Consider the following 17,316-nt stretch of genomic DNA (forward strand, 5'->3'; position numbering starts at 1 on the left):
AGTCCTCTCTCCCCTCCTCCCGAAGCAAGGCTGCTTTTCGCGCCTTGCTTCGGGAGGAGGAGAGAGAGGACTGGCAATCCCGAGTGTAAGATTGCCCGTCCTCTCTCCCCTCTCTCTCTTGCAACTTTTTTTTTCCGCTTTTTCCCGATTTCGTTGCTTCGGGGGGAGGGGAGAGGACTGGGGCTGCCTCTAAAGCAGGGGTAAGGGTAGGCGGTAAGTTAGCAGGTTAAACGCATGGAAAAACGGCAGGGTAAAAAAGCGATAGTCGGGGCGCGCGTTACTGTATGGGAGGGAATAGCTAATTCGATCGTTAAATGTAATATACATGCCGCGGGCGGAAGGGGTTACCCGGTGATTTAAGGACGCAGTAAGAGTAGGTTAAAGGGGATAGTGTATCGTGGGTTGGACTAACGTGGCCGAAAAGTGGGTAGAAAGGGGGTTAGGAGCAGGGTAACCGCGGCCGCACTTTACTGTATTGACCTGTAGGTTAGGACTTGTAAACTTTGCTTCTTTTTTCTGTGCAAAGAATGCAAAAGTAATTCGAGTCTCAATATAAGAGCAATCCATGATGTGAACATTCAAAAGTCAAAAGTAAAAAAAAATCCTTCCTGCAAATCAAACAACCAACCAGTCCTTCAAGATCTTCTGGACCCTCTGACTGCTGAATCACATCCTAACGTGGTCGGCACTTCGACAGCGGCTGTAATTCCATCAGGCAGAATGCATTGCTTCTCTCTTCCTCCGTCATTGTGATGGAGAACATGGTGCTTCCTTTTCAGATCTTCTGTTTTCCCCGAACGAAACGGGTCTTTGTCCAGAACTCTTTGGCATGATGGATCAGGAACATCAAGAAGTTTGGAAGTAGGGACTTTTTTTTAACTGTTTATTTATAATTTTTGATATGCAGTTAACAAGTAATACTTGACAAGAAATAATGTACAGAGGTTCACAAAATAATATATCTTAAAAGGTAAACAACCTAAGAAATGTTATAAAGTAAACTATTTGCCGCTGTTCCATCAGGTCAGACCCCAAAATTGTGGAGGAATCCAATGGAATTACGTAAGGAAAAAAATAGAATACACTATATTTCAAAGTTATGAGACATACACGCTAGTTATACATTTCCTATAATGAGTCAGCATAGCTTATTCAGAGCTAGTTCTAGCTTGGGAAGGATGTGCTTTAACTTTACTATTCAAAAAAGAATGTATGGTAATTGAATGGGATCAAAGAAAACATATTTTACTCCAGCAAGCTTAACAACGCATTTACATGGCAAATATAACCGGAAAGAAGAATTTTCAAAGCACCCACGTCCACATGTAAAGGGAAGGCCTTTTAAAATTGCCCTCCAGGCTCCTAAATTGGCTCTTCCTAACATTTACTAGGGCCGAGTCCCCATATTTAGGATTAGAGTTTTGCTAGGCTCTTAAATTTAGGAGCCTGAAAAGTGGATGGGAAAAGGGACAGAGTTAGGACAGGGAAAGAGAGGAGCTTAGCGTTGATGTTCATCACTAGGCACCCAACTTAGAATCCTAAATCCAGGCAAATGAGTTGCAGGCCTGAATTTAGTGCCCTACATTGAGATGAATTTTAAGCCAGAAAGTTAGAATCCTATGTTTTTCTGAAAGTTAAGCACATTGGGACCCTAAATAAAATGCCCAGTTTTTTGTTTTTTTATGTCAATCTCATAGTAAAATAGTAAATGATAGCAGGCAAAGACTAAATTGCTCCATCCAGTCAGCCCAGTTGAGATTCATCCAGGAAGAATCACAAATTCCCAAATTCAACCTAACACCCATTTTCCACTCCCTCCACCCATCCCCTCCCCCCCATCTCCTACCCAACCTCTCAAAGCTGTGCCATTGCCATCAACAGGCTGAGAGAGCACATGAACGGCTCCATCCATTTCCATCGAATGTGAGAAAACAAGGCTGAAGTCAATCCATTAAAAACCTGCGGCTCTCTGTTTAAAAAAGGTGGCCTCTTGTTCCATGCACCTCTTTCCACTCTCCCTCGCCACTGCATATAAACAAACCCACTCCAGCTCCTAGCACTTAAAGCCACATAAACTAGAAAAGAGCTATTTCTGGTTGATTAATAAATTAGGCAATGCTGTAGTGTCCTTTTGTTTAATGATCTTATGTTCTGCTGAGAAGGTTTGCCTGGTCCTTTCCTGTGCAGACACTGAACAGCAAATCATTCGGTCAATTATTTATGCTTTGATGAAATTGTCCCATTAATCATCAAGCTTGACTGCCTTTTGGTAAAGTACAAAAGCAGAAAATGTATATTTTAATGAGTACAGCTAACAGGTATTTTTGAATTGCAAGAAGAATTTACTGAAAATGAAAAAGAGAATTGCAAACAGAAGAAGAGAAAGTCAGTGAACCAGTGCTTTTTTGCATCTCAATCTGTGGCTGCAAGCGACATTGCTGAGGCCAAAAGCAGATCCTGAACTCCTGCCTGGCCAGGGAAGCTTCTCCCTGACCGCTGCTCTCTGGCAGAGGGGTCTTGAGCTGTCAGCTGTGGTAGCGCGGAGCGCGGCAGGGAGTATGGGATCCTTACACGCGGTTGCTTGTAAGTCTGGGGAGGTTGCAATTTGAGCACGAGATACTCGCATCTAGTTTTAGGACTTAAGAGCTCTGCAGGGATCTTGGGGGCCTTCCTCCATGACTGCAATACTGGGGTGTGCTACAGGCAGTAAGGGACCCTCACATACGGCTGTAATTATCAGGGATATAACTTACGTTAGCCCCACCCTGAGGTGTGGTCTGTACGATGACGGATCTCCCCCCTCGGTGAACAGACTTCTGAGGGGAGCTGTCCCTAAAATCAGCTTTCTGGTACTGCACACCACCCCCTCTACCTGTGAGCCAAATTGCACACCAAGGTAAAGCAGTGCAGCTTTTATTATTTCAAGAACTAGGGCTTCAGTAAGAGAAATACACAAAGGGTTAACCATAAACAGATGTAATGCACCCATGCCAAGAAGTGCAGAGTCCTGCATCTGGGGTGCGGGAATCCAAAAGAGCTGATGTGATGGGGGGTGAAAGACTAATGTACGCGGACTGGGAGAGGGATCTTGGTGTGATGGTGTCTGATGATCTGAAGGCGGCAAAGCGATGTGACAAGGCGATAGCTAAAGCAAAAAGAATGCCGGGCTGCATAGAGAGAGGAATATCCAGTATGAAAAAAGAGGTGATAATGCCCTTGTACAGGTCCTTGGTGAGGCTTCACCTGGAGTACTGCGTTCAGTACTGGTGCCCGTATCTCAAAAAGGATAAAGATAGGATGGAGGCGGTCCAGAGAAGGGCGACCAAATTGGTGAGAGGTCAGCATTGGAAGACTTATGAGGAGAGGCTGAGGGATCTGAATATGTACATCCTGGAAGAGAGGAGGTGCAGGGGAGATATGATACAGACCTTCAGATACCTGAAAGGTTTTAATGATGCACGTTCGACAAACCTTTTCCATTGGAAAGAAATCATTAGAAGTAGGGGTCACGAAATGAACCTCCAAGGAGGACGACTCAGAACCAATGTCAGGAAACATTTCTTCACGGAGAGGGTGGTGGATGCCTGGAACGTCCTTCCAGAGGAGGTGATGAAGATGAAAACAGTGAAGGAATTCAATGGGACATGGGATAAACACTGTGGATCCCTAAAGGCTAGAGGATGGAAATAAAGAAAAGAGTGCAAGGGGGGAACTTGCTGGTGTGGCAGTTGCTGCCCTTAACAAATGAGCCTTGACACTGTTAATGCAACTCCATCACTGCTCTCTGCTTCAACCGTGGTAAAAGGGGACTTGGATTCAGAGAGCAACCAGCGAGGACCCTGACTTTTACGGTTTGGGGAACAAATAAACATGGGGGTAACTTGCTGATGCGGCGCTTACTACCCTTAATCACTAAGCCTGATACTTTTGATGTCGCTCCAACATTGCTCTCTGCTTCCACAGCAAGGGTTAAGGGACACTGAATTCAAACAACATCCGAGGGCTCTGACTTTTATGGTCTGGGAAACTAAGTATGAGAATAACCTGCACAGTGGAGCAGATACTGGGCAGATTGGGTGGATCATTTAGTCCTTTTCTGCTGTCATTCCTATGTTTCTATATGTTCAATTGCCTGTTGGGAGCATTCCTGAACATAAGAACTTGCCATGCTGGGTCAGACCAAGGGTCCATGAAGCCCAGCATCCTGTTTCCAACAGAGGCCAAACCAGGCTACAAGTATCTGGCAAGTATCCAAACACCAAGAAGATCCCATGTTACTGATGCAATTAATAGCAGAGGCCATTCCCTAAGTCAATTGGATTATTAGCAGTTATTGGACTTCTCCTCCAAGAACTTATCCAAACCTTTTTTGAACCCAGCTACACTAACTGCACTAACCACATCCTCTGGCAACAAATTCCAGAGTTTTATTGTGTGTTGCGTGAAAAAGAATTTTCTCCGATTAGTCTTAAATGTACTACTTGCTAACTTCATGGATTGCCCCCTAGTCCTTCTATTATTCGAAAATGTAAATAACCGATTCACATCTACTCGTTCAAGACCTCTCACGATTTTAAAGACCTCTATCATATCCCCCCTCAGCCGTCTCTTCTCCAAGCTGAACAGCCCTAACCTCTTCAGCCTTTCCTCATAGGGGAGCTGTTCCATCCCCTTTATCATTTTGGTTGCCCTTCTCTGAACCTTCTCCAGTGCAAGACGGAGGCATTATGACATTTTCCATTTTATTCACCATTCCCTTCCTAATAATTCCTAACATTCTGTTTGCTTTTTTGACTGCCGCAGCACATGGAGCCGACAATCTCAATGTATTATCCACTATATCACCTAGATCTTGTTATTGTTCGGTGTGGTTGTGGACCCCTAGGTCATAGTGAGAGTTGGCTCCACCCACAGGGAGGAGCCCTGTGGGGACTCACTACGACAGGCTCTAGCCTCAATAGGAAGACAACAGTAATAGATTTTATTAAGCAGGAATGCAGGTATTCCACTAGGTGGGCATAGACTCAGTCCGGAGTGAAGTGGTGCGAAGCTGGTCCTCCTGGTAGTGGTCCGCAGAGCGGGGTACGCCAGGGCAGCTCCTCTGGAGTGGAGATGCTTCTTAGATGTGATCCGGTAGTGGCCCGCAGCACGGGTTATGCCGTGAATCAAGTGGAGATGAGAGAGAAGCACTCGGTAGTGGCCCGAGGTACGGGGTACGCCGGAGGTCTTGTCACCAAGGTGGTAGATAATGGTACTCACAGACAGAAGTAGTAGATGCCTGCAGAAGAGATGGCCCTCCGAGGGGCGAATAGCCAGAGCACAATAGGCCCCCAAGGAGCAGGTACCTTAAGTCCAATAGCAGTAGTCAGGAACGAGTACTGCGAAGCGAAGAGAATATCTCCGTAGAAGTGGAATCAGACAAGACGGAAGTCCTTGCTAACTCGCTGGATGTCAGGAAGTGTAGGGTTTAAATAACTCTTGGCGGGTGACATCACAGGTGGGAACGCCCCAGAGGTTCCCGCCTTGATGGGAATAAGAGAGAGGCTGATGCGCGCGCGCACTCTAGGTAACTCCGGCATGAAGATGGCGTCCGGGATCACCCATGCCGTCCCAGGGATGCCGGGGAGAGCGGCGTTTGCAGGCTAAGGCTGAAAGACTCCTTGAAATCACTGGAGCAGGCAAAAGAGAGGTGAGCAACAGAGGTTGCAGCCTTCTGCAACCAACAGGTGCAACAGATCTCTTTCCTGGGTGGTAGCTCCTAATATGGAACCTAACATCGTGTAACTACAGCAAGGGTAGCTTGGATGCCCAATTTTCCAGTCTCACAAGGTCTTCCTGCAATTTATCATAATCCGCTTGTGATTTAACTACTCTGAATAATTTTGTATCATCTGCAAATTTGATTACCTCACTCGTCGCACTCCTCACACTCCTGGGTGCGAGAATGACCCTGGTGGAAGCCCCTCTTGGACAGACTCTGTTGTTCCTTGTGAGTCTGGTGCCTCCACCTGGGGAAAAAGTGGGTGGGATTTCCCTCTTTTCAGCCTGGGAAAACCCGATGAACAGAAGGGACTGTAAACAGGGCTGGCAGTATTTACACGTATGCACAAGTTTCATTAGACTACATGACTGTATGCATATCTAGACAACATCAAAGAGCACATTTATTAAAGACTCGGTGGTATTAGTCCCCAGAAAGTATCACCGTATAGAAAAGGAAGGACCTCCTGTATTCCCGTTGATCCCATACAGTTACCTCCCCTTTTTTCCTTCCCATTATTTCCCAAGCCTCATCCATGTGAAGAAATGTAACTGGGTCAGTGGGTACTGCCAGTAATGAAGGGGGGGGGGTGTAGAGGAGATCTGCTGCTACTTCTGTCTCCTCTGTTCTGCCTGCACTTTTTGCAGGGTCAATGCCCTCCTGGGGGAACTGACCACCTCGCAACCCAATGGTGGGGTTCCAGCCCTCCTGGGTTGCCCAATTCCACCTCCCAATCTTCTGCTGGGATCAATGTCCTCTTGGAGGATCCAACCTCCAAATCAGCCCCTGGGGTCCACACCTCCTGGGGGACCCAACTTCACCTCTACATAGCCAACATCCATAAGCCTTCTTTCTCAGTGGGAGGGGGTTTCCACAGCTAGCAAGTGACCGCTAGTCTCTTCCCAAGTTGTCCACTAATCTACCACTGCCCACTCTAATTGGGTTAAGTACCGTGTAAATCCCTTGAGGCGAGAGCAGGCCTAAAGGGCAGAATCACAGGCAGCACTTCTGCTGTCTTACTCTCTCTCCCATTGCACTCTGAAACCAGGGGGAGATCTGAAACCTTTGTCCTGTCAGCTTTCTCATTGGTCAAATCATTTCCTAAAATCAGGTGATCAGGTGTATATGGCAGTCCAATGAGGAAATGACAGGCTGAGGCAGCCATGTTGAGAAGGGCTGCAGATGTCCCAGAAGGAGCAAGCCATCAGCGTACTGGCTGCACTTTTGTGAGACGTATGAAGGTGTGGTGTGACTGCACAAAAAAGCAAGGTAAGTGGGCACCACATGTACAGTATGTGAAGTTAAGAGTATATCTGAACTGAGGAGCTATGATTTCTAGTCCTGGTGAGCTACTTTAGGGTTGATTTGCTGGTAGGAAATAAGAAAAATGTTTTTACATCAATTCACTGTACATTTCTAACCCTGTTACCAATCAGCCTCCTGGCAAAATTATACTAGTAGTCTTGTACTGTTCTTGGCTAAAGGACCTTCCATGCAAATAAGAACTGCGTGCACTTTAGAGTGATCATGCATCAGGGATACAAAATGTGCTGCATTCTGGTGCTTATAAGGTTATCAAGGCTAGCTACTTCTCTAAGGAGTGCAGAGTCCAACCCGAAATAATGCAAGTCGAATCCCTGAGCCTTTGGGCTTTATTCAAAAAGGACTATTTGCTTATAGTAAAAAAAACAACAACAAAAAACCCCCTCTTTATTGGATAAGGCCCATCGTTTGAAAAAGTAGGCTGCAGTTGTGCAGAATGCTGCGCCAAGATGGTGGGTCCAAGACAGAGCTGTGGTAATGAGGACAAGCAGCACCATCACTTGAAAGCTTTTTTACTCCTCCGGAGCCTTCTATCGAGTCTGGGAGAAGCCAACGGGACAAGAAAAAAAAGGCCTTTGGTTATCCAATCAACAGCTTGAGTTTTAGCTGCAAAGCTTTACCTGCAGAGCTGGCAGAAACTTAAAGAGCTAGAAAACCAGAAAGCGTGGTCTAACCATTGTCAGACCCGGGGTGCTGGTCCGTGGATTCCGACATCGGAGCTGGATGAAATGGAAGAAGAGATTCAGAGAAAAAGGGAGAAGGAGAGAGAAAAGAAAGGGAGACAGAGCAATAAGAGACCGGGTGGGGAAGAGGAAAACTGCGTAATTACCGTACTTATAACCTTACTTATAACCCTGTCATTACCGTTCTTATTCTTATTCCTTTAATTGTACTCCGATTTGTCTCTCATATCTCTGCACCTCCTTATATACCCCCTTTTATACCCATTATATACCCCTTTCCCCTGTCCTTAAACCCTACCTTCCCAATAGCAACCCCTGCTGGACTATATATAGTTGCCTTTCTGAATGTATAATTTGTAATGTCATTTATGGTGTCTTCTGTATGTACTAGTTAAAGATAATGTATATTGTTGTACATAGTGCTTTTTGGAGTGTATAATTTATATATATAGTGTATAAGGTTATCCACAGTGTATAACGTTATACACAGTCCCTTTTTGAGTGTATAATTTGCAATGTCACATATTATGTTCTTTGGTTGTTTTTCCATCAGGTACTGTTCCTATTCTCCTCTTCCTCTTTTTCCCTCTCTTCTCTCGCCCCTTTCTCTCTTCCTAGCTGCACCCCTCCCCCAACCTGTTTTTTTGTATTTTTCTCCTTCAGTTATATTGTAAACTGGCATGATGTACCCACGAATGTCGGTATATAAAAGCTAATAAATAAATAAAATAAATAAATAAAAGTGACTAATAGTGACCGAGAAAGTGGGGGAGGAGCAAAAAAAAAAAAAGAGACAGCTGGAAGAGAGAGAGAGAAAAGTAAGGGCTAAGTGATAAAAAAAAAAAAAGGAGGAAGAGGAAGGAATGAGGTTGACTTAGAAGTCCCTGCATCCCCTCACAGAGTTTCCCTTTGATGGTGGAGCTGGCGTGCACAGTGCGGGTTTGCACCCTGGCACGGAAACAAGCGCACGGTGTCTGTGTGCAAAAGACCGAAAAATGAAATCTTCCCCTGAACTCACGCCCTCCCCCTCTTTTGCAGGTGGGCAGAAGTGCGCGTGCCATGAAACTGTGCCCATGCCCTTACCTGCATACTTGGGGGAGGTGACCGCATGTGTGTACCTGCGCAAAAAACCTTTGATTATTGCCCCCTAGATGTGTAAGGGTAAAGTGTCAGTTTAGTACACCTATCTGCTCATGCAGACCCATGCAAGTGCAGTGTGAGGCGTCTTCCTCATTCCAGCATGCAGCGTGGTGCTAGGGCCCTGTGCTACGGGCAAGGCCAGTGCATGGGCATTAGGCTCTGCAGGTGAATTTTCAGCCTTGGGTGCCTCCTGTTAAGTTTGAGAAATCATGTCATAGTGTCTGATTAAGTATTCTCTCTGATTTTTAGGGGTAGACTGCAAAAAAAAACCCCAAAAACCCCCAAATTCATTTCTAAATTAAAAGAAATCCATACTGCGTTGCCTGAATGTAATCTCTGAAATGGCTGTCTGGGCTGAACTAGGATGCTTGCCCTTACTATTCGCAATAGAAACAAAATTCAAAATCTGTTGTCCCCTCAGTAACAGTGTCATAGATTTCCTCCATTACCAAATACTTTGAATTAATAGAAAACCCTGCAAAAAAAATCACTCAACTTTATATAGCAAACCTGCCATACAAAACAGCACTAACTCGGAACTCAAAACAGCAAAAATCTACTTATGAAAGGACAACACCGTAAATATATCAGGTCTTAGAACACCAATATACTTCCTAATTGTAAAACAGAACAAGCTGGACTACCATAGATCCCTACACAGAAACTACACACACACTGGCAGAATACTTCACCTCATTCCCACACGCAGAACACGGATCCTCGCCAAATACAAAATAAGTTGCCACAAATAAGATATAGAAATAGGCAGAAAAAAACTGAATATTTATTTATTCTGCTGTTCACTCCAACCTCACTCATCTCCTTCTGTTCCCTACAGGCAGGAGAGAATGGGGGAATAAGAGGAGGAAAGGGGCAGAATTAAAGAGCAGGGTATCTATTCTTTGCTCTGCAGTGTCTCCTCCAGGCTCATCCATCCCCTCCTGGCCCTGAATGACAGGGAGGGAGGGGCTGGATTAAGGAGTAAAATGGGTCTTCTTTGCTCTGCTCTGTGCTTTCTCTGCTCCAGGCTCCTACCAGACTGCCTGAGAGGTGAGGGGCTGGAGCAGGAAGCCCAGGGCTGCTGCCTGAGATTAGAGGCACAGGCCATTAGACTCATTGGGGCAGATCCCTGTGTGCTTATGCAATAAGGCCCCTGCTATGCAGGGCCCAGGGCAGCTGCCCCTTTTGCCTGTAGGTAAAAAGCGGCCCTGTGCACATTCAGGCCGATGCGATACCGTGCGCTCAGGATAGCACACAGGTTAACCGGCAGCTGGACGCGAGTTTCTGTTAAATGTAAAACGCTCCGGCGTAAGTTCCTGTTCACTGTACACCGACGTGATATCTTTGATGAGCGGCGGTATATAAAAATTTATAAATAAATAAATAATAAAATAAATAATAAATAAATGCATCCATAACCCCCGATGCAATAAGGGGATCAGTGCGTCTAAAACGCGCGTCCAAACCAGCGCATAGCTAACAGCGCTCATCGCCTGTAAATGCCACGTTGATGAGGCTACTAGCTAGTACCCTCAATGAAAAAAAATAACTGTGCGCCTGACGAACACATTTTAACTCTCAAAAATGAACACAGCCCCAGAGCTGGTGTTAAGTCTTGAGGAGCCCCAAAGGTTTAACAGAAAAGCAGAAAATGCTGCTTTTCTGTGGTTCCTCCGACTTAATCAGTTGCAATTTAAAGTTGGAGGGACCACAAAAATCAGCAACATGGGAAAAAAAAATAATTAAAAAAAAAAGTCTTGACGGCTGTCAGGTTCGGAAAACAGATGCTCGATTTACCAGTGTCCATTTTCCTAACCTGTGGCGTACGATGCCGAGCAGGCACTAGGGATGCCCAATTTCCCCTGGCGCCTCCTTTTTAATGCAGCAGCTCATTAGCACCCTGCATTGTGCACCTGGGCGAGGTGGGTGGGTGCGCATTAGGACAGCGGGCTGCTCAATCCTGAGTGCCCATTTTTCGCACATCCATATTGCATCGGCCTGGATCATTGGCTTGATGTGCGTACATTTATGCTGTGTTAAATGATAATACTACTACTGCTGCTACCATCACAATTTACCATTCCTAAAGCACTACTAGACATACGTAGAAGAGACACGTCTTGCTCCATGGAGCTTACAGTAGAGTCAAGTCAAACAAACATGACAAACAAGTCTATGGGAGATACATTGTAGAGAACTACTTAAGATTTGAAAGTAGCTTCAAAAAAGTGAGTTTTTTTCAGGTGTATCTGAATATGGCCAGAGAGTGGGCATGACGGACAGACTGGAGGAGTTTGTTCCAAGTAAGGATGTAGCAAAATGGAAAGAGTGGAGTCAGGAATTGGCGGTGGAGGAGAAATGCATAGATAAGAGCAACTTGCCGGTTGCACGGAGTTCATAGGGCCGGCATAGAGAAGAAGAAGAGGTAATGAGGAGCTGCAGAGTGAACAGATTTGTAGGTGAGTCAGAGAAGCTGGAACTGTGTGTAGAGGCAGACAGGGAAGCCAGCGTGGCGACTGGTGGAGAGGAGTTACCTGGTCATGGCAGCACAGAAGGAAGAGAAGAGGCGCAGCTGAATTTTGAATCCACCGCCATGGAGAAAGGCAGTTTGTCCATAAGGTAGCATGAAGCATGCATGTTAGTGGCTTGCCTGCGATGGGCAGAAATTTTCTAAAAGAAGTGGACAATGCCTCTTTCAGAATGTGTGTGTGCTTTGGGCTGCACAGAAGAGCAGGTGTGGCCTTCTTTTTGGAGTCAGCAGTTTCCTCCTGCTCCTTTGTACTTTCAGCTCCATCAGAATCAGAACTGGGATCTGGCACCATGAACCTTCATTTGCAACTACCCGGGGATTTCTTTTCCTCTCACTGTACTTTATATATCGGTGTACTTTATATATCGGTCCTTGGCAGAGGGCCACGCACCCTAATGGCCCAGTCAATGGCCATCCGGAATCATGCAATTCAGACCTTAAATCCAGCCACTAGGTGTCACCATTGTGCAATTATTATGATCCCCCCCCCACCCCCCCCAGCTCCAACCCTGTGTGATCCGGAGGAGGGAACTGGGAATGAAACCGGGGTCTCTCCACACGGCGCTGCCTCCAAGCCAGCCCAGGCGCTTCCGGATGGCTCTACTTTTACCTACAGAAAAGGCTCCTAAGCCTCTGAAAAGCTACGGGCGGTGCTGACGGTCTAGAGTCCAAATGTAAAGATTAAAGAGAGTCCACGTGTGGATAACTACAGGGTCCAAATCAAAGTAACACAGCCAGCGTCCTGGATCACGCTTGCAGGTGCCTATGCACGCCCCCCCCCCCCTCCTTATCTGGATCCAGAAAAAAAAACTACCCGACTCCGAGTCCTCTTGGCCCCGCTGACATCTCTCGAAATTTTGGGGTGGATTGGATGCAAGCTCAAGAAGTTATCGGGTGGCATCAAGGCGCACACATTCGTGGAGGACATCGATTCCTTCCCCCCCCCCCCCCCCCAAAAAAAAAAATCCTCCTCGCACTCCCCGACGTGATTGACTGCAGGACGGCGGCAAAGTTATCCGGGGGCGACGGTTGCGCGCCTACTCGTGGAACGCCGGCCCCCGACGCGCCTCGAACATATGGAAGGTTCTGTGGGAAAGTAAGCGCGGAGCGCAGAGAAACCCCAGGGAGGATAACACAAGCAGGAGGAGTAACAAGAAAGAAAAGAGCAGGGAGGAGGACCAACGCAGGACAAGAAATGAGAGGGGAGAGAGAGGCAAGGAAAGCGGCAAAGAGGAGGGGATGGGAGAAGCGAGAGTGGAAAGCCAGGAAAGGAAAGAAGTTGCGATACCTTTTATACCATCGACCGAGAGAAGCTTTGTCACAGAAGCTTCCAGAAAACTGCAAAGTAAGTACCAAAGTCTTAAGTGTAGAAATAAAATCAAACAGCCCTCAAATAAAGAGCAATACCGAGAATGGGAGAAGAGAGCATGGAGGGGGGGGGGGGAGAGAAAGGGAAAGGGTAGGAAAAGTAGGGAGAAGAGAGAGGGAGGGAGAAATGTCCCAGGAAGGTGGGTGCGGGCAGAGCCGAGAAAGCGCGGGAAACGCTGGCAGGGAAGCCCCCCCTCCCCCTCCGCCCCCTACCTGCCTCGGGCGGGTCGGCGAGCCCCCCGCCACCTTCCGTGCCAGACGAGCAGAGCCGCACCCCGGGCTCAGGCGTCCTCCGGTGCCGTCGCCAAGAGCCCGCGCAGCTTCTCCCCTTATTATCCCGAGCGCACGGGGAAAGGGTGCGCGCAGAGCGCAAAAAAAAAAAAAAAAAAGGGAGGAAAACTTCACGGCTGATGCCGCCGGGGCTGCCTATCCCCAGGATCTGCCGTGCCGTGGGCTGCTTTTCTCGCTAGAATTTCTCCCTCTCCCTGCCTCTCCCCGCTGGACAGTGGAAAAGTGTGGCTGGGTTGCACGGATATCTTATCAAAGGTGCAGACTGTCCCTCCCCATTCTCTCCCTTCCATCCCTTTCTCCTTTGCCTATCCTCTCAGGCGATCTCCTCCCGCCCTCCCCCGTCCCTATAAAGAGGCTGAGTCGCATCCTATACACAGACAAGTCTGAAACGGCCAACCCCAGGCACAAGGCAGCCTGGCCGGCAAACAGGGTCTGCAGGGGGCGGAGGAGACACCCTGTCTCGGTCAGGGAAGATGCCAGACACATCGCAGTGCAAATGCAGGCAAAGACACCCTGGACCTGCCTGTATCACGCACACTGCACGCACAACTCGTGTGCACACACAGACAGATACATTGATTCTAATTTTGGATTTTTATTGGGCAAGTTTTAGGAAAGCGCTTTATTACTACTACTATTCCTTTTTGAAGAGCTGCTAGAGACATTTGCAGCACTGTCCCTGCTTCATAAACCCGAGGCATCCTGGCAAGGAGGCACGGAACCAGGCTGGACTTAAATAAGATGATGCAAGGGAGAAAGGTGAACACGAGAGAGGTGAATGGCAAAAATCACTAGGAGCAGGCCAGGCCCGTGGCTCAGATGACAAGGTCTGGGCGCTGCCATGTGGAAAGGACCCTGGTTCGATCCCCCAGTCTGCTCTTCTGCTCCCCGAGTTGGCTGGGGATGCTGCCGAGGTGAGAGGGGGTCATGCTCGTTGCTTAAGGGCGACACCTAGTGGTGGCTGGATTCAGGTTTTATGAGCCTAAGGTGCATCAGGGGGCTCCCCGGCCCAGGGCCATCCCTAAATGACCAGGCTGGACAAGGGGAAAATATGTCAGGTAGTTGCAAATGAAAGCTGAAGGTGCCAGATCTGGGGCCTGGTTCTGACTGAGCTAGAAGAAACCAAGGGGGATCAAAAGTTACTGGATGCAGAGATTTTAGAGTCTGTCTTCCTGTTTGTGTTAATTGCACTGTAATGGTTGTTCCTTTGCTCTTCTAAGATATTAAAGTTTCTCATATGAACATGTCTCTTTGTTTTTATTGTGAATATTTTTGTTGTAATCCACCCAGTTCTTTTAAATAAATAAAGTAAGATATCTTCCTTGGTCTTGCTTCAGTGGCTCCTCACTCATTTTCTTTACATATATTTAAAAACATTTTTTTTAAATATTCAGCCTCCTTCCAACTCATTATTGAGGGCAAATTATATAGGGTACATTCTTAATAAAAATACATATGTAACCACTCCCCAGTGTGCCTGTCCTGCACTGGTGGGGCCATAAATGAGTTTGTAAGTTCTTTGGGCCAGGAACCCTAGCTAGCTCTTCTCTGTGCCCCTTTCCCCAGGGGGTGGATCCTTTTCACTGGGGGACAGAGGTTAACTTTATCTCAGACTCGGTCTCTCCTCTGGACCCCTGAGGGGAGGGATCCCTGGAGGCAGGTTTCTTACCCTGCTCCAATGCAGGAAGGAAGGGGGCAGCCAGCACAATCTTCCTCCTGGATGTCTCAACTTATTGTCCTTTTCCCTTAACCAAAGATAACAGCAGAGCTCCCCCTTACAGCGGGTCACCACCGCAGATGGGCAGGTCTCCCATATCCCCGGGCATCCCAAATACAGTGTTCCCTAGGTGTCCAGCAAGGCTCCTCTCACAAAAATCTCACAAAAAAAAGTCCCGAAAACAACCCAGAGGGATATCCAAACCAGCTGGTGAGTAGACCGGATGGAACCCTCTCCCAACCCAGGTCAGGGTTCCCGGGCTGGGTTAGCCTGCTTCTTCTGACTGTGCCTGGAAAACACAAACGAAGGTAAGCTCCTCGCTGCCTCCTAACAGTCCAAAAACTATAAAGGTCTGCCCACAGACTCTCGGAAGAGAGCAATTAAAAAGCCTCTCAAAGGGACAGCTATTCCCAGACCCCACAAAGGGAGGGACTGAATTTGAATGGATCCTTCCCCCATTCACTAATCTGTTCTGTCTGACATTTCCCAGGGCACACTGATAACCAACAGGGTAGTCGGGTTACACATAAAATACATATAACATTTATAATAAAATAAAATAATCTTAAAAAACAACATAGGCATATTATAGCTCTATGTGGCCCCTGCTTGACCATTAGAGGTGAACTAGCTGCGTACTGGAGTGGGGTCTGTGAATTATTATTATTGTTACATTATTTTATTTATATTTGCAAAGTTTGTTCTTAACATTTATTGTTATATTTCCTCTTTATATCCCTCCTCTTACCTCCCCTCCTCTCTCGTTCTAATGTTAACATGTTATAACAGTTCGATATAATTCTGTTGGATGTAAAACGCCTTCCCAGGCGTCTGTTTGCGTTACACTGTGAACCGATGTGATATCACTTGATGAATGTCGGTATATAAATATTTTAAATAAATAAATAAATAAATAAATAAAATTAAAATGGAGCATCTTCCGGAAGTGGAGGGTTCACTAAAGTCCAGAGGTTCTACGGAATGAATTCTGTTTGCATGGGGGAATCTTCTAGCAAAGGAGGTTCAGAGTTAGTTCAAGGAGGTGTCTTAACAGGAGTGGCAAAGTAGTTCTCCCCCCAAAGAGGATGTGACTTTCTGGGAAGTATGAAAACCGCCTCCCACAAGGCACTGGGAGAGTTTTGGGGAAAATTATGTGAAGGAGTTTTACTGAAGAATCTTGAAACTGAAAGACCTGAGTAAGCTGTACTGGGAGACAGGGAGGAACAGCGAGGGGCTGTGTCCTGCCCTGGGTTTCCAGTTCTGGAAATCAGTGGAAGGCAAGGGAAAACTTCTACTAGGAAGACAGGAGGGAGCCGACAGTGGGGAGGTTGATCTGGGGCTCCTTGAGGCGTGAGTCCTTGGATAAGGTTCTGGAGGGAGAAGACTGCATTATATAAGAACTGCATTGTGGAGCACAGAGGGGGTCTTCGCCTTTGACTATGGAATTGTTGGGACTGTGTTTGGAACCTGCTTTTGTATCTGCTGAGCTTTACTGTTTTTTCCTGGAGACTTTATTCTGGCTGGTTTTTTTTTTTTTTTACCTGTTTGGAGCACCACGTTTGTATAGTCTGTGTTATTTTTTGAGGTATCCTCTACCCAGTTTGGCCTTGCAGGAGTTCCTGACTCCATTCTACGGGACCCTAGAGTCTTTATCCTCCCCCCCTCCCTAGCTGAGTGAAATTTGGTGCTCTGCGGGGCGGGGAAGATGACCCCTGGCCGAGAGCGCCGGTTGGTTATGTGTAATTTTCTTTCACTCGCAGTATGTCAGACTAAAATATGTGGCTCTTTATTGCTTCTATGCCTCCTGCTTTAAAATAAATCTGGCAGAGGTGGAGAGACTCCTGGTTTATGATAAAATCTTAATAGAATGAGGAGGAGGAGGATCAAAGCCTCCTCTTTTTATATTCATCTCTTCCTGGCTTTGTTCAAGGGGATGTGGCTGTATCTCTCAGTTCCCCTTTTACAGGGAGATTAGCAGCTGTTTGCATGTCAAGAGCTGTCTGCAGGCAAGGTTGGCACATTTAGCTTAAACCATCCTTCCCAGCTGGGTCTGCCGTATAATAATAGCAGGTTATGCCGGCCTCTCTTCCACCGGGCCTGCAGCCATTTAGCAGCAATTACCGACTCAACTCAAGACAGCTTTAAATAAACCACAGAGAGGAGCTGAAGCTCGGGGACACTGGACTATCACATGCAGCACGCCATGGCTCTTCCTGATGATGCAACCGCAGGCTTGCCCTGCAATTCTGCAGCTGTCAGTGGTAGCAGGAGCAGCTGGTTCTCTGTGGTGGGTGAGGAAGGATTGCCAGTTCTCTGACCTCGGGCGCTAAATGCCTTTAAGTTTCCCCACATCCCTTCCGCAACACACCTGTCCGGTTCTCTCTTTTCAAAAGGAGGCTTCTGCACCGACAAAGACAAAGAAATGAATAATACCAGTGATAATTATCCAGTTCTCACAAGACTCAATAAGTTGCAATGTGGCATCTTGTGCAAGCAGAAATTT

General features: G+C 46.9%; 1 protein-coding gene across 1 annotated transcript in view; it reads right to left on the reverse strand.

The window, feature by feature from the left end:
- The window catches only part of LOC115098745 (D(4) dopamine receptor-like), a 56,841-nt gene extending 43,713 nt beyond the window's left edge, over window positions 1-13,128 (reverse strand). The window contains exon 1 of the mRNA XM_029615620.1: window positions 13,019-13,128. The gene's annotated coding sequence lies outside the window, so the exon portion shown is untranslated. The remainder of the gene's footprint in view (window positions 1-13,018) is intronic.
- Between the last annotated feature and the right edge of the window lie 4,188 nt (window positions 13,129-17,316).

This window comes from Rhinatrema bivittatum, chromosome 9 (assembly GCF_901001135.1).
Source record: "Rhinatrema bivittatum chromosome 9, aRhiBiv1.1, whole genome shotgun sequence".
NCBI classification, from domain to species: domain Eukaryota; kingdom Metazoa; phylum Chordata; class Amphibia; order Gymnophiona; family Rhinatrematidae; genus Rhinatrema; species Rhinatrema bivittatum.